General features: G+C 31.4%; 1 protein-coding gene across 4 annotated transcripts in view; it reads right to left on the bottom strand.

Annotated features, from left to right (window-relative positions):
- Window positions 1-21,139, bottom strand: part of LOC132744231 (LIM domain only protein 3-like) — a 34,872-nt gene extending 13,733 nt beyond the window's left edge. The window contains exon 1 of one of the 4 annotated variants that reach the window (XM_060732875.1): window positions 20,864-21,139. The gene's annotated coding sequence lies outside the window, so the exon portion shown is untranslated. Of the gene's footprint in view, window positions 1-4,579; window positions 4,869-8,120; window positions 8,430-10,553; window positions 10,698-20,863 lie in introns of those variants that run through there. The other 3 variants (XM_060732879.1, XM_060732877.1, XM_060732876.1) reach the window with 3 other exon arrangements.
- Between the last annotated feature and the right edge of the window lie 209 nt (window positions 21,140-21,348).

The following is a 21,348-nucleotide window of genomic DNA, read 5'->3' as shown; positions in this document are numbered from 1 at the left end:
CCATTTTAAACAAATACTCTTCAATACTAGCGATTTCCTTATTTGAACAACGGAATTCAATATTAAGAATCTACGAAAAATTTATAACCCTTTATACAATTACTATACGTCTCATTGACGGTAACGACATTGGAATACAATCATGAAAACAGCTTAGATTTCCCTGAACTGATTATTACAATTACGCCTCACTAAGTCAAATAACAAGTTTTTGCAATAAAACTAAATGATGCAGTCGTCCAATATTCAAAGCAATCACTGGCGAAAATTACAAAATATTCCATTTGAGCGTCTACTCTTCTTTTACTGTCAGAGTATAGAAAATCCTGTCGAAACATAATACGAGAGAGGTTTATACATCATCTAAGCAATATTTCCATGTAATTGACGAACCTACACTTTCCATTTATATGTAATCCGAAAAACAAACCTATAGGGCAATAATTTACACCAAGACGTCCACACTTGGGATAACCCTGATTGCATCACGACATAGCAATTTTCTCTTTTAACCACTAAATTGTTTGAAAGCACAAAATTTGCCGAAATTACACTTAATGCATGAATTAACTTAATTCCGATCACATCTGAATGTTTTTTACGAATAAAGAAGCGCCTCACACTTATCACTAGCCTTCATCATATCAGACATTCTTGTGATGGGGCTTAAAAGATTAACTGTCATCGGCCGAAATAAATCTTTTACACTAACAGCACATAGAAGAAACCTCTAGTCAGGAAAATAATCACTGAAAACATTGTCGACATCTTTATACAGCCTGTCTAAGTTGGAAGAGAAAAATCCTACTCAATTTACTGTTTAACTTTATTAGGAAAATTAATACAGGATGATCTACAATTGTGAGAAATCTTTAAAGATAACCCATTAAAAACGTTAGAGCATGAATATTCTATAATTGGCCAAAATAAAAATTCATAAAAACCCTGAAAATTTATCAGCTAAAGTAAAGTTGGCTTTGAAATATTGATATACAAGTTTGAAAATTGAAACATGTAGAACAAACAACAACCTGAATGTAAGATGACAACGGCCCTTTGTAGACAAGCAATTAATGTTGCTGATGTTGAATTACTTAAATGCCCCTATCAATGCCAAGTCCTCGCAAAATGGTGGTGTTTCTACCAAGGTGTCCATTTATGCATACAATTTATGCAACTCAAACAAAAATACATAAATGATGTAGCAACTCATAAAACATAAATTGTGGTCCTTAAACTACAAATTGTACAAATTGTATTATAATCATTTTAATGTGTTCATACATTAGAAAATGAATAATCTTGGACTGTATGTAATTATTTTAAGAGAATGACATGTGACCAATGTACGGCCAGTCTGTATCATACAGATGATTTCCATGGCGTCCTATTGTTTATTATTCATCTACAGACTGTCTTCCTCAATAACATTTTGTTTCTTTTACATCAGCATTTTCTCCCTTATTTTGTCCCTAGATGGTTAGATATCTGACAGAGCTGTATAAAAAATGATCCCCATATCCACCGTATCCAACGCTCATCTCATAACGGCATCTGCTTTAATGATTTAGGTGATTTCTTACTTAAAATAAAAGCATTCTATTTGTCATAAGTGTCAATAAGGATTTGTCAATGACACAATTAAGAAACCACTTGACAAATCAAACCTCCTGGTCAGAAACACACAGAAATGTATTGCCTGTTGCTAAATGAAATTCATCTTCTATATCATTCTTGCTTACAAGAATGGCAATTCCTCATCTACAGGTTTTTTGCGTTACATCATTTTTTTTAAAAGCTTAACTGTCTGTTTCACTTAATAACCTGTCACTGGCCATTTCAGCAGCAGACATACCACTCTATATGGCAGAAGCACACAAAATATTTAGTTACAAATGGAAAACTGTTGCCTATTTTCTAGAAATAACTCCCTGATTTTTTCAGGAAATCTGAATAATACAAATGTAAAGAATATCCTTCAACAGATGTCTGGCAAATATTGTTTCCTTTCATTCTATTGAAATTTCATTAAATTTGAAGAATGTTTTTATCAATAAATGCACTTTTTTCATTCAAAATGGCAATTTCATAGCAATGGGATAAGAAGTGCAGCATATCATAGTTTTTAATATACAGAAATTAATTAAAAAAGTTTAATATTACACTAAATCAGCGAATACATTATATTCATATATCATTTTATATAACAGGTTATGAGCATGATATTGACTGCGTATTGTGTAATATTTAATCTGAGCAAGATTTATTTCTGATCAGTTTTTCATAATAAAAGGAATATGAATATTAAAGACATGACATAAACAAGCTAAAACTTGTCATATTAAATTTGCACAGTCCTAGATATATGATTGTTACCTCAAGTGTTGTGATATGCATTAATTTCATATTTTCAATTTATGTTTTTTTTAAATAGTCATTTTATGTAGGACCAACACTGATATGGTTAAAAGCCTATGTGTAAACTGGCTAAGGAAATCTACTGCATATTGCCACACATTCATGCGGAAATACCTGCCAAAATTTTTGTTAGTCAATCAACTTGTTTTTCTAAGACAATTACTGTTTAAAGAATACAGTAACAGTTGATGTCAAATTGAAATTAGAACTTTTCTGATTTGGCACGAGGAATATATCATGTGGCGGCACAACATATAAAACACAAAGTTGGCACAGCAGAACAGAAAGTCATTATAATTTCATAAAATTTCAGGGAAATCTCAAATTAACTTTCCAAATTACCATTAAGACAAGTAAGTTTTTGTTTACATTTGATGCATTTATAATTTATTTTCAACAGGGCATATTTCATACAAGTTATAAACTATCTTCTAGAAAATACTTATTATTATTATTATAATTATTATGTAACACCTGTACATGAGCAACGACCCTACCAAGTTAACCACAATGTATTCCTTCTCAAGTACCATATATACATATACAAACATACTGACGGACAAACAAAAATACTGACGGACCACCCCCCCCCCAAGTTTGCTACCCACTTTTCAGGAAGGTGCATAAAACCTGCAAATTTGGCTGTAGCAATTGCAATATCCTCAATTTCTATAAGTATTGTAAGTTTGCTTGTTTAATTTTTGTTTGTTTGTTTGATTCATTTTACGCCTTTTCCCAACATAATTCAGTCATATAGGCGGGTAGTTTCCTAACCATCGTTCCTGGAGAGTTACACCAGTACTAGACTACCGAATCCTCGTGCTAAACTAACAAAGCATCTTCCGGGGATTGTAAGAGTATGAGGGATTTCCAGTTGTGACAATAAATAACCATAGGTCACACAATCATAGCAAACAGACTTTACAAGTCATAAATAGGATGTTGATAATTCAATAGCTGAAAATTTATTTAAAAAATAAAATAAAACAAAGTCAATGCATAATTTATAGTATTGATAAACAGAGACATACATTCATTAATTGCTGAATGTTGTGAACTTAAAGCTTAAGAATTTTAACTAATTAAAGTAAGAGTGATATTACCTCCTGGGAGAATTTATTACAAATATCAATTTATAACATGTTGATGTGAACATTTAAAATAGAAATTTCAAGCTTTTTAAAAGGATAATCTTGCATTATTCAGTAAAAACAGAATATATAAAATAGAGAAATAGAGAGAGGAATAATTTAGTGTACATAAACATTAAAATATTTGCTATATTGTGTATAGGCCCAGTATAATGTAGGAAATTTTCTGCTAGTAAATGGATCAGATTTGACATAATGACATATGGTTATAGGAATTAGCATGCTCTAGTACCATCAAAATTATGATTTGTAAGCAAATGGACGAATGAAGAGACTCGGAAAAGGCTCACGTTCTGGCAGCTTTATGACACAATACAAGACAACTGGCATCATGTAATGTCTAGTAGTGCATAAAATATACATACACAATTACCTCAAAGATAATTCTTGTATCAACCATAAAAATCTCATGATTATCTCAATAGATTATATTATACAAATAAAATAAAAATTAAAGTGCTTTCTTGTATTTGTGGTTTGTTTTTTTTGTTTGTTTTTTTCTAAGATAAAAGCAGCTCAAAATGAGCAATAAATTTCTTTATGACCGCTGAAAATCTGGTTTTATAGGATTTCTGTTTTTCAAGGTTTAACTGTAACCATATTTAATTGTATAACCAATTAGATAGCAGAGGTTTAGACTACATGTGATATCAATTCATTTAATTCATTAGACTTCTTGTTTGAAACTTTGCTAAAAACAACATTTTTCGATAAATCAGAGAAGTTTTTATGAAGTCACATATAAGTCGAGTATGTACACAAATGTATAACAAGACAAAATTTAAGTTTAACAGTAAGATTAGCCGAAGTTAAAAAGTATCAATAAGTCACAATTTCTAAATGTTAGAGGTCCACCTCACTCAGTCGAATCTAAAAAGAAATAAAATACCATAGGTCTTAAAACAATGTTAACTTACAAATTCATTTTTAAGTAAAAACTTGCTTATCTTTATCAATATTATACATTATAAGGAGACAAGTTATATAATGTACAAAAAGACATAACTCACCGGCTTCAGGAACGTTTCATTGTTCAAATCTAAGTAATGTATAGCCTAGAATTTCTGTAAATGATATGTTAACTGCTTTCCCATGTTTTGGCTTTAGATCATACTTTCAATTTGTTGCAAGGATCCGTATCAAACCGTTCCTGATATATTATATCAAATTAAATATAAAACTTTCCAAAACCATGCCTCTGTAAAAAAAAACCAACACACAAACTAAATTTCCACTTCAAAGATCAGCGCGCCAGTCATCGAGTATCATTGAATTAGCGTGTGTGCTTAACTAAGTTGCACATTTCAACACAAACAAATATGCAATTATTCTAATAGAATTTCTGAGTATTTTAACAGACATTCAATATAATGGAAGTGCATCTGGTTAGAAGTTAATGTGAATTTCAGACAATCTGAGGGAAATATAACCCTCTCTATGATACAATACAGGGTAAACAGGCTGGTTCTAATACACAATACCATGCATTTATTTCTCAGTAATTTACTCTCAGCCATGAATTTTTTATATCACTTTATTTTTTATCCTGATATGCATTTTGCCTGCAATAACATTTAATTGCTCACGTTTTTTAAGCTGAATCCTTTTTTTGTTGTTGATTTGTTCCCAAGATTTTTGAAGAAGTTTATATAATAAAATCTTATATATATTAATATTAGAAATAGAAAACAATTTGCTTTTTTTAAATGAAGGCTCTAAATCTAAATTTTCAATTTGTTGCCAGGTAAATCTCCTGAAACAATGATTGCTGGATACACACATACTTTTTGTCATAACTCTTTTTTTTATTGGTCTTTCTGTTAGTTTTAGACCCATGCTGGAAATTTCATCTGGCATGGGGGGTGCCAGATGAGTTGCATGTTATACAATGCCATCATTTTAGCCCATTTTATAAATGAACCGCGTAAAAATGACATCAATTTGGCATATTCAAAATGAAACTGTGTGCCTCGGATGACATCATTTTGCCATTGTAAATTCATACACTGTTGTAATAAAAAATAGCTGCGGATGAAAAAAAAAATTGTTTAACTGATGTAACTAATTTAAAATATGATAGAATATGGTAGAAAATGCAAGAAAAAATATGTGACATATGTTTGCGTTCATATCTTTATATTTGTAACCCTTTAACCTCTAGCTGTTGCCTCATAAATATAAATCTTTTTAACATCATCATCAATGGGGGCTTATTAACATCTTCGCGTCATCTTTCGCACATCCCAATGAATAGATGTGAAAAAATTCAAACAGATGACATTCACACACCTATTAAAAAAACGCATTACATTTTTTCATTTGAAGTCACATATAACTTATACTCCAGTTAATAATTATTTTTGTAACTAGCAACTGCAACTGTTGTTTGAAACATGATATTGAAGCAGCAATTTTTTTTAACCAAGTTCAACAATTCTCATCCCAGATCAATTTAATTAATTTTCTGCTTTACCAGAGCAAGTAACTTTTATTGCCGATTTTGCAAATGTACAGAATACGAAATTCATTAAATGTTCAGAGTAGAACATCAATGCTGTTGTGACAAAACATGTCCTTCGTGATAATGTACAAATTGCCGAGGTGAAGTAGGTCCTGCCATTTCTTTCTGACCCCTTAACAGATATTGAATACCCGAATACCCCTGACTAACCTTGCTTTAACAAACCTAAAAATGGTAGATCAATAATAGTGCCAAAATGTTGGCAAAAATACTTCAGGCTGAAGAATATCTAGGACACAGCTATATTGGAAACAACGAAAAAGAATATCTAGGATAGAATTATAATACAAACAATGAAAAAGAAAAGGAAAACATTAAAAGACATAAATTACAAACATGCACGGTAGAGAGAATTACATAAAAAAGACACAAACATCTGTTTCAACATTATGTAATGTTACCGAGTTGCCAGAGCCATTTCATGACAAATCAAGGGCCATAACTCTTAAGTGCAGTAACAAAAAAAAATCACTTGTAATAATATTTACCTAATGAAATTATTTTGAAAATGCCTTTCAACTTAATGGCAATTAGTGAAATGTTTGTTGAAAAGCATTCAAGTTAGTTTTAAGAGTTGAGAAGAGTTATTTATTGTTCTTTGTTTTTTAAATTTTCCCCCCTTGAAGTCAAACCAAAATTAGTCCAATAACATGATATATTTGCACATTTAAAGTGTAGGAGAACCTTAGGATGTGAGCATGAGCATTATTTTAAAATGAGCAGCAAATGAACCTGCAGAATAGCGTAGAACCACCAGACTTCTGTACGCCAACTTGGAGTAACTTTTACATTCAAAATAAATCAACCTCTCAGACAAGATTCAAAATCCACAGAATGCAAAAGTTAAATGATTTAAACCACTCTGTCATGTATGATAAGTTATATATACATGACTTATGAGAATATGTCCATTTTTATTCTCGTAGCTATTCTGAACACCTAGATGATCAAGACTTTTACCAAATAAGGGACAGGCACTAACTACCATTACCATATACTCTAACGAGACTATTAAAACTGTGATTCTCGACAGATGATGCACAATCAGTAATAAAGCCTACGGAAATATTTCATTAAACAATGACATAAATGGAGAAATATCATTACTGAACGCCTCTATCAAAAATAAATTAATTATTTTATTAAATAATCCAGCAGTATCCATGGAAACATTAAATTTTTAATCAATTTTGAAAGCGAAACTATTTGATATAATAACTTTATACAAAATACGATAAAATGAAATGATAAATATATAATGTTTAACTCCCTATGTGATGATTTGTAAGTTTTCCCACGCGTTTTAAAATTTTATAAAAAAAATGTCTAAAACCCGACTACAGACGATTGTAGCAGATATTAGAATAGAACAGAATTGAACTGGAAGCATAAATTTAATAAACGAGAAATTATCAAAATATTTAAAAACTATTATTAACTTTCATAATTATAAATTTTGTTCGACATCCAACCATAGGATAACTTTTCTTTTTAATTAAATACAACATAGTCTGAAAGACTTGATATTATTAAAGTATTCATGTATAACTATTTTGTCTTACATATTTATAGTGCTCATTTATGGTTAATCAAACAAAACAATTGTGAATTATGACATGAAATTTTTTCAACAGTAGTTACTGTAAAAATTGAACATGTCTATTCATATATGACATAATTGTGACTCCGTTAAAAAAACATAATTCGAAACATACTTTGCATGGCTTGCTTTTAATTAGCTGTCCATTGCTATTTGATAAATTTCAAAATGATAAAATATCGCAACCATCAGGCTCTACAATATAGCCTTAAATCATGCATCATAATTTAACCTAAATTTTTAAAGTGATAGCATACTTATCCAAATTTTGCTCCAAGTCGTGTTTCCTTTCTAGAAAGATCATACAAAAGAAGGTAAAAAAATAACGGTATCTGATGCAGGCGAGATAATTAGATCTCTAATAAATACCACTCTGCTAAATACATGATAATTGAATAGTGAGAAAATGTAATGAAAACAGGTTCCCTACCTTTAACAAACAATTAGTGTAGTAATTAGCATTTATAGTCTCCAATTATTGATAAATCCACAAAGTTTTAATCAAAATCGTGTTTCTCCGCGGGAAGATTCAATGAAAATGAAACTATAAGCACCATAAAAGTAAATGAAACAGACAGAAATAAAACTCCAGCACTGATTATAGCACAGCCTGAAACAGGGGCTTGCATCATTGAGAGCTGTACAAAAGCTGATTTCCAATTTCCGATCACAAAAAACACAGCCAAATTGATCATTAACATCAGCCTAACTTCACAATTATGTATCTCATTTGAGGTTTTCTCTGACAGCAACTCTTCTTTCTCTTCATTAAAGACTATGGTTTATCTTACAACAAGATTTCACTGCAGAATTGAAACCATCATAAACTTTGTAAAGTTACACTAACTATACTAATGAGGGTAAAAACAAGCCTTGTTAACGGCCAAACACATATAATTAGGGACACATAGCGGATAAAAATTCTTTATTTATCCTCTAAGTAACCTAAAGCTGTGCAGGTTTTTTTGTAAGTTTGAAATATTATAACAAGGCTTGCTTGTATATCAATATCATATTAAGATGGATTCATTATATAATAATGAGGAAAAAGGAAATTATCCTACAGGGTGGCGGTGCTTCATTATTTCATATATTCCTATAATAGAACTTCATTATTTTATGTTATATTTTACTTTATATCCCAAATCAGCCATTACTGAATGTGTACGATGATGCATCAAAATTTTCATTAATAAAAATTCTTAAAATTGAAAAAGGATTAAATTTGTTGGTTATGACAAGTTTTTTTTCCAGTATAATTAACTCTATAGGGAATTATACATGTAGAATGAATACATCACAATGTTATTCAAAATGATAATATCATTATATACAATAATTTTTTAAGTTGAAAATTTTCATTAATTATATTACAGTTAATTATCATTTTAAAGTTCTAAAGTCACTTTCAGTATATCTTATATTTTGATTTCTTTCTCTTTTATCGATCTGTTGATTTAAAATCATCCAAAACAACAAACTACATTGGAATTAAACATTTATTTTTATGACTTTCAAATTCTTAATCTGTTCCATCAAGTCAATTAGTCAATTTTAAAGCAATTAGTTGTGCCCAAAATAAGCTATAAATATATATAATTGATATGTACTTGTTAATGTCTGTGAACATTTGTTAAGACAATAGGACATTGTAGTGCTTTCTACATAAATAATCCATTCACTGCACTTATTTTAAAACGATTATCATTGCCTGTAAACGACCATTACTGGACCGACTTGAGAGAAATTATGGAAATTTTTATACAAACTACAAAATATGAGCGGTAAACATTTACACAATAATGTTACTGAGTTTGAAACATGATTAATCCATTTGTATGTCTGTTTGATCTACAAGTTGAAGGTCTACTTTAAGGTTTAGTCGAGTAATTAAATGGAACTCTATAACATTGTAAAATCACTCTCTCCTTGAAAGGGTACGTAACTAAATATTTCAAAATAAAACAGTCCAAATGAAAATCTTTACCCTAAAATTGCAACAAATGAAAGTCTTTCCCTTAACAACACTAATTATATGTAATGGACTTACCCCTCTTTCAATATTTCAATCTGGACAGAACCATTTATGATTTTAAGGGAAAATTTCAAAATACATACTGTCTGAAAAGAAAACCATGCATGTTCAGATGGCATCGATGTGCAAACAGATTTTGGTCTGCAGTACAAACAAGCGGTACTTTTGTGACTAAAATAACAATAGATAACAGTACATTTTCTTTGATCCTTTTCATTATGTTTTTACTTGTGTCTTTTTTTATACCTTGTGTGACTAAAAAGAACAAAAGGCAAGTCACATAAGTAATGTATCCTAAGTTTGTTCATGGCTGCATAGGTGTGTTAAAGGCTGCCCAACACAACATCATTGAAAATGTTGCAGGCTCTGATTGAGCCAGAGGTAAATACAAGTAACCGTCCATGCCTTCACTGTAAGGTGAATTAACTGGCAGAGTCAAATGATAGAAAGAACAAATTATGTCATGGACAGGAAAATATAAACCAGGAAACAGTCTAATTTTATAAACAACACCATTATCAAGAAATGTCCCTCAGTTTCAATTCCTGCCCATCCCAATCTTCACAACTGGTTTATAGAATTTATTTCTGAATTACTGGAAAAGTACTTTCTTTTTGGTTTAGAGGATCACTGAATGGTGTTTCGTTTAGATACAAAAAGTTTTTACTAATGTCAGCATAGAATTACCATCTATACCGAGCTATATATCTTGTCAAAAGTAAAAATATAATTATTGTACAAGAACACCTAACACAGCTCAAAATTGAAAATGTTGCAGGCTTGGTTTGATTGACCCTGTTCATATATTTCAAGGCTATAAAAACATACCTTCAAAAGATATATCCAACAGAATCCTCACTTTTATTATTAAGTACTAGCACGCTAAAAATATAAATTCCTTATAGGACTGTATCACAAAATAAATCACTGTCTATCATCTCCTTTACATTCCCCATTTACTTTCCATATATGCAGACAACAGAAATACTTCACACAAACTTAAATCATGTTTATTTGACCACCTTCCTCACGTTAAAAAGAAATTTCCTTGTTAATTAGTAATTTATAAATAAAACATTGTAAACTGCACAAATTTTGCAAGGTCTTAAAATTGACTTTCTCTGAATAAATATGTTAATTAGCATAGATATAAAATGTCCAAATTGCCTCAATTTACCATACTAACACTAGAAAGGTACATATTTGATTTAGTAATTGGTATAACTAATTTACTTATTTCATCATTTTAAAATCAATTAAATGTGTCTATGCATTGATGTTGGAATAAATCTAATGACACTGTTGACACATTATTAGTACTAAGGACATCATTTTACCTTTATTGTACGTAACTTCCACGAAACGAAACAAAGATCTACTCATTCTGTATAATTATTCAAGAACAGTTAGTTGTTTCAGTAAAGTGCGCATCAGGTGTAATTATATACATTCATAACACACTCCCCAACAAAATCACATGCAAAATATTTGCATGTACATTCCTAGCTCTCCAATTACTCCATATCCGAACTTTACATCAGAAAATAACAACTCACAAACTTACTTCTTTTACAGTAATTACGGCACATAATTATGGAGCTATCCATAATGGTAAATGTTTGATGATGACGGTGTCCATATAACTGATGCTAAGTAATTGTTTATACAAATTCAAATGGTGACAAATCTCTGTGTTTGTATCTATAGAAGAGTGGTTCATTAGAAACCACTTTAAACCTGCATTAAAGCCAGTGATTGCACTTGATAGAGTTATAAGAGATTTCACTGAAAACAAGATTAATTATTAATCCTCCAGGATAAAATGTTCATTTTCACGAAGCCATATACAGGTGATAAAAATAGATAGTTTGGAGACTTCAGCTTAAAATAACTAAGTCTTCGTGTCTTGTTTGATTTCATTGATAAATCAAGTTTTTCAACGTACGGATCATCACTTGAATCTTGTTTAACCAAAAAAAGAAGAAAAAAATGGCAGCAAAAGAAGGTAAAGGTAATGAAACTATACAGTAGATAGAAAGATTAAAAACAATTATAAATAAATAAAAAATTTAAGTGGCTTTTATAAGACTAAGGAAGGAAATAAATCTGAATAATAGATAATGTATATTGAAGGAAAAAGGTCCTTTAAAGCTCTAAGTGCTTTAAGTAAGCAAGTAACTGTTGCTATCATAAATCAAGCACCTTTGAAGTATTAAATGTATCAATTAATAATGAGAGGGCATTCACAATATTTCTATGACAGTTTTAATTGGTTGAAAATTTTGAACTAGTCCTTTTTATACATCAATTTGTTCAATTTTGAACCTTTTCAATCCTGTTTTATATAATGTTCGTATCATTATTGTATACCTTATGTTTGTATTATATGAAGTAAATACTGTTTAAACCAATTTTGAATCTGCTTCTATATTTAAATACTGGCAGTATTACCATGGTTACATTCAAGGAAATAAAGGGTTTTGACACAAGTAATGTTTAACATCCCTGGTTTAAGTCTGAAGCAGCTTAACTATAGCACCCCCAATTTTTGTTAACTTATTTGTGCATGGAAATAGTTCGATCTATTTTGAAAGAAAATGCTTTTGCCAATTAAAATATGTCTTTTGTTAACAACACTTCTGACCTGTTACTCTCCAAATGAAAGTTTAAATTTTATAAGCAATTCACTCAGCTATCCATCCATTGGATGATTTTACTGTTTAGTAGGGGCTGCAACTATTGGAATAATATTAGGGGCTGCAACTATTGGAATATTATATCACTTTAAAAAAAAAATGCTGTTTTTACATATTTTGAATTTGCCCTAGAAAAAGATAATTGGGTTTGTCCAGATTGAAAGATGGACATGTCCATTAAAAAAATATAACTTGGTATTAGGGTTACCTACATCTAAGCTAACCTTAATGAATAATGAATAATGTCTTGTCAAAGAATTAAAAGTATTTAGTAATATATATGCGTATACAGTAATTTTTAATCTAAGTGGTTTTTGTTCCACTAACGAAACATTAAATATTTATTGCTCCAGTTTTTTTAAAAAATATATCAGGTTGAAAGATAAAGCTTAAGCTGTATAGAGTTGTGAATTGTTGAAATGTTGATGTAAGGTTGGCAATGGTACCTGACAGGACAATATTAATATGAAAACTTGGCATTATTGTCAGACAAGTTTGTGTGAAATGGACTTTAAGGTCAGACTGGTTCAGAGTTCTAGGTTCACAGACTGGGTGCCCTGATGCTTTATCCTCAATAACTCTTGTCAACACAGCGGTATATTAATATAACAACATACAGAATTAAATATAACAAAAACTATTATAAATTTAACAACATTTCTTACCTCTCTTATAATAAACAACTATACTTTATTTAAACAAAAATAATTATCACCTTACTTGAGTATGTAGTCACCATAAAAATATACCATATTCTATAGAAGGAAACTACAAGCATAAACTAAAATCCATTGCAATAATGTAATTAAATATACAAATAATATTCATATATTTTATAGCTATGTAAGTAAAGACACTGTGATTCCATATAATAATCAATTAAATACCATCCCATTGTTGTAAACACATTTTTAACTACAAGGAAAATATATGTCCTATTAAAGTAAACATGTAAATTGCTCAAATAAACTATGGAGTATTTAATTGCCTTTTGTTTTCAGTCAAACAACACCTTGTCTCATAGCCTATAATTACTTCTTTCCTCTTAATTTAACAAAAACTGCATTTCATTGAAGCCTCCGCAACTTTGATCTAATTTAAACGTTTGAAATTTAGTGTGAAATGTCACAAACATTAGTCAATATCCTCTTTATAGTGGCACCATCTCTGCTACTGTAATTGTATTGTCAATTAAGTCACTTCAAACCTTTTAATGTTTATACGTTTAAATAGGAGAGAGCTATATCTCGTATGATGCCAGCATCTAAAACAAGTACAGTTGTCACTTGACATTGAATTAGACAAGACATATAAATTATTGCAGGTTTATTATTTTATGGTGTGTGATATGGTCAAAACAAATTCATTTTGGCATTTTAAACTTAAAGCTTATTGGAACCACACCTATAATGCTTCCTGGAAGTAACACATACTGTTACCTTGTGTCTCAGGAACAAGTAGCATTTAAATTGAAAGGGCAACCAACTAGACTACTGTTCAAGAGTGATATCCACATGACCAGTGTAGACCAAGATCAGGCTGCCATGTGACAGTGCAGACAGAGATCAGCCAGCAATGAGACCAGTGCAGTGCAGATCAAGATCAGACCGCCATGTGACAAGTGCAGTGCAGACCAAGATCAGACCGCCATGTGACAAGTGCAGTGCAGACCAAGATCAGACCGCCATGTGACAAGTGCAGTGCAGACCAAGATCAGACCGCCATGAGACCAGTGCAGTGCAGACCAAGATCAGACCGCCATGTGACAAGTGCAGTGCAGACCAAGATCAGACCGCCATGAGACCAGTGCAGTGCAGACCAAGATCAGACCGCCATGTGACAAGTGCAGTGCAGACCAAGATCAGGCCGCCATGTGACCAGTGCAGTGCAGACCAAGATCAGACCGCCATGTGACAAGTGCAGACCAAGATCAGACCGCCATGAGACCAGTGCAGTGCAGACCAAGATCAGACCGCCATGATGTGACTAGTGCAGTGCAGACCAAGATCAGACCGCCATGAGACCAGTGCAGTGCAGACCAAGATCAGACCGCCATGTGACAAGTGCAGTGCAGACCAAGATCAGGCCGCCATGTGACAAGTGCAGTGCAGACCAAGATCAGACCGCCATGTGACAAGTGCAGACCAAGATCAGACCGCCATGTGACAAGTGCAGACCAAAGATCAGGCTGCCATGTGACAGTGCAGACAGAGATCAGCCAGCAATGAGACCAGTGCAGTGCAGATCAAGATCAGACCGCCATGTGACAAGTGCAGTGCAGACCAAGATCAGACCGCCATGAGACCAGTGCAGTGCAGACCAAGATCAGACCGCCATGTGACAAGTGCAGACCACAATCAGTCGGCACATACTTGATGAAAAATGATGTATAGTTATGTCTAGATTGAAGATGGGCAAGCATTTTTATGACATTTAACATGGTACTTTTAATACAGTTTATATTCTGATATAGAAATAAAAATGCAATAGAATAATTCATTCAGTAACAATATTTAATGTGTGACACACCTAAAACAAACATTTTTTGTTTCACCTTAACATTATTTAAACATTAACATTATTTAAATACTCATTGGAAGCTGAAATTAAGTACGACTCCTGCAAAAGCAATTAACAGTTTGAATCTAAGATGCATTTTTTTTATATTTCACAATTTTTTTCCCAAAATGCATCACACTTGATCATAGGCCATGCAACATTCGAATTATGTTGTAAAATATTAAACCATAGCATGCTAGAATGTGGTTTTCAATTGTTCAATCTTCACAAGAAAAACCATCTTTTTCATTTAACCATCCCTTATGGCATGAAAATATTTGATTAAAATGTGAATTTCAAGTTTTATTACTTTGCAGTAATTAATTAATCTAATTTACTGGTCTTATTGCCTGCAACTCGTAACAAATATTTTAGTGCATTTTAATTGGAAATATATTTATCAATTTATCAAATCATCTTGATATTTGTAGTTGATAGATTAGATAAGATAATTTATTAATGTCTCATCCATTTATATATTAAGAATATCTCATAAAATTCATCTCGTCATAATTCTAGATTATTACATTTGGAATATAAAAAGAGAAAAAAAAGCGCGTACACATTTTGCAACATGTATTGATTCTAAGCTGCAATTCATTATTCTGCAGTTTAATTAATCTTTAAGGGAGGTTACAAGACAATAAAGAATGTAATTATTGCCCCAGGGCCAAAACTACCCCGGGAACTGGTGCAGAACCCAAATCAGCCCGCCACATCCGTATGATCTTTTGGAAAAAATGTCTGCACTTCACCATTCATTCAGGGCAAATTTTGAAATATTCCTTAAAATTATGAGTGGTTGACCAGGAGAAAGACAAAATCCGGTGGAATCAGACCCTTCAATTAAATTTTTTAAATTTAGTAAATAATATTATAACTTTGGAAAACAAATTGTTAATTTTGTGTCAATCGTAGTAAAATTTCATGTCAGTGAAAATGAAAAATTTATCTTTTCATAAACCATGAATAGACTTGACGATGTTAAAGTAAACCCGAGCATTTTATCATCTTTTGTAATAATTGAATGAAACTTATAGCCGCTATGCACTAGTTGTACGATTTTGAATTTATCATATAAAGACAGGGCTTTTACCAAGACACAGATTACTTTTCTCTATTTTAGAATCCAATCCTAATCACAAATGTATGGCAACATTTTCTGACCAGTTACTTCAGTAAAAGCATAACACACGTCCATTGATCCTATAATGGATGAAAGTGCAATTTACTTCGGTACATTAAAATGTTTTCCAGAGATCGAAAAGCCTATCCATTTCCCTGGTGCATTTTGAAACCGAGTATTAACATTGATAGCCCAGTATCCCAATTAACTGTGAACACGAATTTGGACTTTGTAACATTTTAGAACCCTTGGAATGCTTTTAATGGAAATTTTAAGTATTTAGGAGCGTGTTAACGCGCTGATCTTTTTGGTATCTTTCACATTTGTCAATAGGACATCATAATGACGATGTTTCAACTAGAGCAGCGTAAAGCTTTTAGCCCGTCATCGTTTATACGCTGCTATTACGTTAATGGGATGTTATTATAAAAATTGTTCATTTATCACATTTTACTTTTAGTGGGAAGATGGGTTTTTGAGAGCAGAGGATACAAACAGACATTTTGTAAGATGGATGTTTTTCCAAAAATGCATCCATTATGGACTGACAGACGTGTCTGTATAAAAACAGGCTCTTTCTCAATACTGTGATTATCTGTATTTTGTCTCAAGTATATACCATCCATAAATGGATAGAGATGATTCTCCTCAATTTTTTTTTCCTTTCTTTTATTTGATCTAGATGCTTGTTAGGAAAATCAGGGAATATACTGTTCACACTGGACTCTTCTAGCTAATATGTACTTGTATTTACCTTCAACCACTAACTACAAAGGTAATAAATCTTTAAAACAAGAATTTAACCTCTTCCGCTCAAAGGAGTTACAGAAGAAATAATTTGGTTTAATTTAAAGGATATTTAAAGCATTTCAAAATTTTGTTTATCTTATATAATAAATCTTGAATTGTGCATAAATTATTCAAAGTGATACTGGTACTTTATTGCTTTTATAAATGTGTTATGCTTTCCTCACCAATATTTCAAACAGCTTTAATACCTAAATCTCGAGAAGAAAAACCACTTTTGATTCTCGAAACTTTTTTTGGTTGGTACTGTACAAGCTCTATTGGTTGAAGATGTCAGGTGAATCTCTCCGTCCATTATTTCAGGCACAAACTGTCATGAGTCGAACCATGACATCCCATAAGTTAACTATATAGTGCACTTAAACAAGAGCTGTCGGTAGGACAGCAACGCTCGACTATTCTTAGTGCTTGATAGTAAAAAAAAATGCTTGATACAGATACCTCCTCCTGTTTACAGGTTGGCGTAATGATGGTGAACAAGTGTGCAAAGTTTCAAAGCCATATGTCAATGGACTTTGAAAATATTTGAACTATTACAAAAACTTTAACGTAAATTCTAAGTCGAAAAAGGGGCATAATTTTGTCAAAATGCTTGATACAGTTACCTCCCTCTGTTTACAGGTTGGGGTAATGATGGTGAACAAGTGTGCAAAGTTTCAAAGCCATATGTAACATAAGTTGTTACGCCGACGCAGACGCCGACGCTCGGGTGACTACAATAGCTCTACTTATTCTTATCGAATAGTCGAGCTAATAAATGAAATCCAATGTTTCTGTTAAGATTCAAACCCTGACAGTGATGAAGGGTGAGTCAGTAACTTAACCACTTGGCCAGTAATAGATGAAACACTAACTTAAATAATCAATAGTTATAGGTGATAAAGTGCTTTTACAGACATTCACCTTTTTTTATTCCAATGACCATCACTAATACAACAAGTGGAAAAAGTATAAGATTAGGAATCTTTGTCTGCCGAAACTCCGCCCATTCAAACGGCCAAAAAGAATCTGTGAAAAATGTCTGCAAGCGTATATTAATCCGCTAGATTAAATTGGCACAAAAACATTTTATGTCAGGTTCTTTTTTTCGTAGTGCCGTAAAATAAGTGATTTAATTTCTTTTTTCACCCCTTTTTCCACACTTCCCTATAAGTATTTATCTATTCTTAACAAATAAATGACAAGATCCATTGATGGAACGAAAGTAAAGGACAACAAACAAAGATTCAATTATTGACAAATCAGCACTTATAACAATCACTTCTGCCATTTTGCAAAAAACAAAATTAATAAGAGGCTAATATAAAGACTATATTCTTTACAGATTATTCTCATTAGTTATTAGATAATAACACTAGGCTGCTGAATTCCTGACTGACTCCTGTTTTATATTATAAAATGTCTGTTGGGAATTTCAGGGATTTCAATATCAAAATGTGCAGCCAACAGTAAGTATCATATATCAACGGCATGGACTGCATGCTCCTGCAATGGTTAGAACTCTATACTGTTGGCATAATATTATACAAGTTGTTATTGTTGACAATTATGATGATGTAAAATATGAAAATATGGGTAAAATATGAGAATAAGGCAGGCTGTTAAATATGAGAATATGACTGTGCAAATGTAAAATTAAGAATACAAGTAAAATATGAGAATATTGGTCATATATGCAAATGTCATCAAAAATGTGAATAAGGGTAAAATATGAGAATATGGGTCATATATGAAAATGTATGTCAAATATGAGAATAAGGGTAAAATATGAGAATTATGGGTCATATATGAAAATGTATGTCAAATATGAGAATAAGGGTAAAATATGAGAATATGGGTCATATAATTATGAAAATGTACGTCAAATATGAGGATGAGGGGAGAATATGGGTCATATAATTATGAAAATGTACGTCAAATATGAGAATGAGGGTAAAGTATGAGAATATGGGTCATATATGAAAATGTATGTCAAATATGAGAATGAGGGTAAAATATGAGAATATGGGTCATATAATTATGAAAATGTACGTCAAATAAGAGAATGAGGGTAAAATATGAGAATATGGGTCATATATGAAAATGTATGTCAAATATGAGAATAAGGGTAAAATATGAGAATATGGGTCATATATGAAAATGTACTTCAAATAAGAGAATAAGGGTAAAATATGAGAATATGGGTCATATATGAAAATGTATGTCAAATATGAGAATGAGGGTAAAATATGAGAATATGGGTCATATAATTATGAAAATGTACGTCAAATATGAGAATAAGGGTAAAATATGAGAATATGGGTCATATAATTTGAGAATATCGGTAAGATATTGTTAATATACAATATCCAGTATAAAAGTACACAGATGGAAAAACAGATTATAATTACTAGCCAGAATATTTTTTTTTTAAGTTTCACACCACAAAGAGCTATTATCTGGAGGCCTGTGCTTCACACAACTGTTTTGTTGTTTAAATCCCCACAAAGGGGATATTAACTAGAGTGAGATCTTTTCAAGCAATCATTTATATTATGAATTAACTTTATTTCAGATTGTAATGTTCGCCTTCCTCAAGTTCATCCAATTTAAGGGTCAAGTCCTGTGTATGAAATAATAAGAACAAACTGGTTTCAAGGAAGTTGCTAACTACTAGTGGAGAAAATTAAAATGGAAGTCAATGAAAAACTAAAGTTGTGATAAAAATTGAACATCCTCCAATATAACAAGGAATTATTGTTTTAAACTTTAACTCAAGTTAACTTAGAAGCAACTACATGATACATGTATGTTACAAGAGCTGTCAGTAAGACAGCACACTCTACTATTCTCAGTGCTTGAAAGTAAGAAAATGGGCATAACTTTGTAAAAAGGTAACTTTTTTAAAGTTATGGAACTGATGTGCCAGTCATGTTAGACAATCACACATAATTATGAAGTTCCAACCATTCCCTTAAGTGGTTTTGAAGATAGCAATTTGCTTTAAAAAAAAATACTCAAAGTTGATATTGATGCGTACAAATATTAAAGCTCTTTCTATTCTCCAAATAGTCAAGCATGAAAATATGATGTAAATTTGGCAGCTTTGTATACTGTAGATTTGTCAGTTCTTGCTCTTGCTAACAAAATCAAAGAGTTGACAGTATTTCTGATTGAAATTGTCTGAAAGATTGAATCTCTTCAAAGCTGTTAAAATTAAAGTCAGCCTGATTTGTGGTGACTATTATCTGTGATACTCATTAACAGTAATACATGCAGTCCATTAACACAGCATAAAAATGTCCTGATTCACTGAATAGAAGCAAACTAACCCTTCGGCAATACAAGACAGGAAATAGAAAGGACAAATGGTTTATTCAGTCTCTGATTGGGGCGGTCAGTTTGTAATAGGCTTCAATTAACTCTAAATCACTTCATTAAATGACAAAATGAACCAATCAGCTGAATATACTGCTGTGTTTAGCACAACTGGGGAAGATTTTTGTAAAACAGAACTATCTTGTTGCTTTCATTTTTGATACAACTTAATTAAATAAAAAACTGTTCCACAAAATTTTAAAATATTCACAGACTCTGACATCTTAGCTAATGCAATATGTCGGTGCCTTAAAACTTCACTGATGTCAGCCCAGACTTTTTCTCTTTCGGTACAGCCAAAATCTTGGTACAAAATCAAAATTGTGACTTAAAACTTAACCAGAAAATCAAAATAAAACCTTACTAAAAATGTTAATTAAAGATTAATCAAAATCTGATGCCCTTGTGTGAATGTTGTCAGTAACTAAGAAAAATTTCAGCTATTCTGTATTATAGCACTAATTAACTGAGGTATTATAATGTATCATTAACTAAAAGCAAGCATAATCAACCTATAACTATAAAATCTGTTGTTAATAATCCACATATTTTCTCTTATAACTCATAATATAATGAGAACATAAATAGTTTACCTGCAATTTGTTTTATTTCTCTTCTAGTGCCTTTGAGTGGTCCAATTAAACATTAATGTATATCCGTAGCATTAAATTGCCAAAGTGTAAACGTAAAGAGCTCATTATATCCACAACGTTTCTATTATCACAGGTACTTGAAATTATGGCACACTGAAAATCTTGCAAAACCAAGCTAAAATCCTGTATTTAATCATTCATTAAGTATATTTACTAAACACTCAGACATTAAATTGACAAGATTTATATTCATAAACAAATTCCCGTCAGTAACCAGAGCCGTCCTGGAGATAACTGTTCTAGCAATAAACTGATGCTGGGAAAGGGTTGGTCATGTCAATTTATTTAATAATATACATGTCAAAAACATTCCAGATTTCATAAAGCAGTAGATTATCAGTAATGGGAAATTCATGTTTTATTTGCTGTTTTTATGTCAGCTTGTTTTCCCTTCATTACAGACAATGTCTGTTTCAGAAACCTGT

The sequence above is a fragment of the Ruditapes philippinarum genome, unplaced genomic scaffold (genome assembly GCF_026571515.1).
Source record: "Ruditapes philippinarum isolate M1 unplaced genomic scaffold, ASM2657151v2 ctg5536_1_1_1_1, whole genome shotgun sequence".
In the NCBI taxonomy this organism is placed as follows: Eukaryota; Metazoa; Mollusca; class Bivalvia; order Venerida; family Veneridae; genus Ruditapes; species Ruditapes philippinarum.
This window is presented reverse-complemented; position numbering and strand designations above follow the sequence as displayed.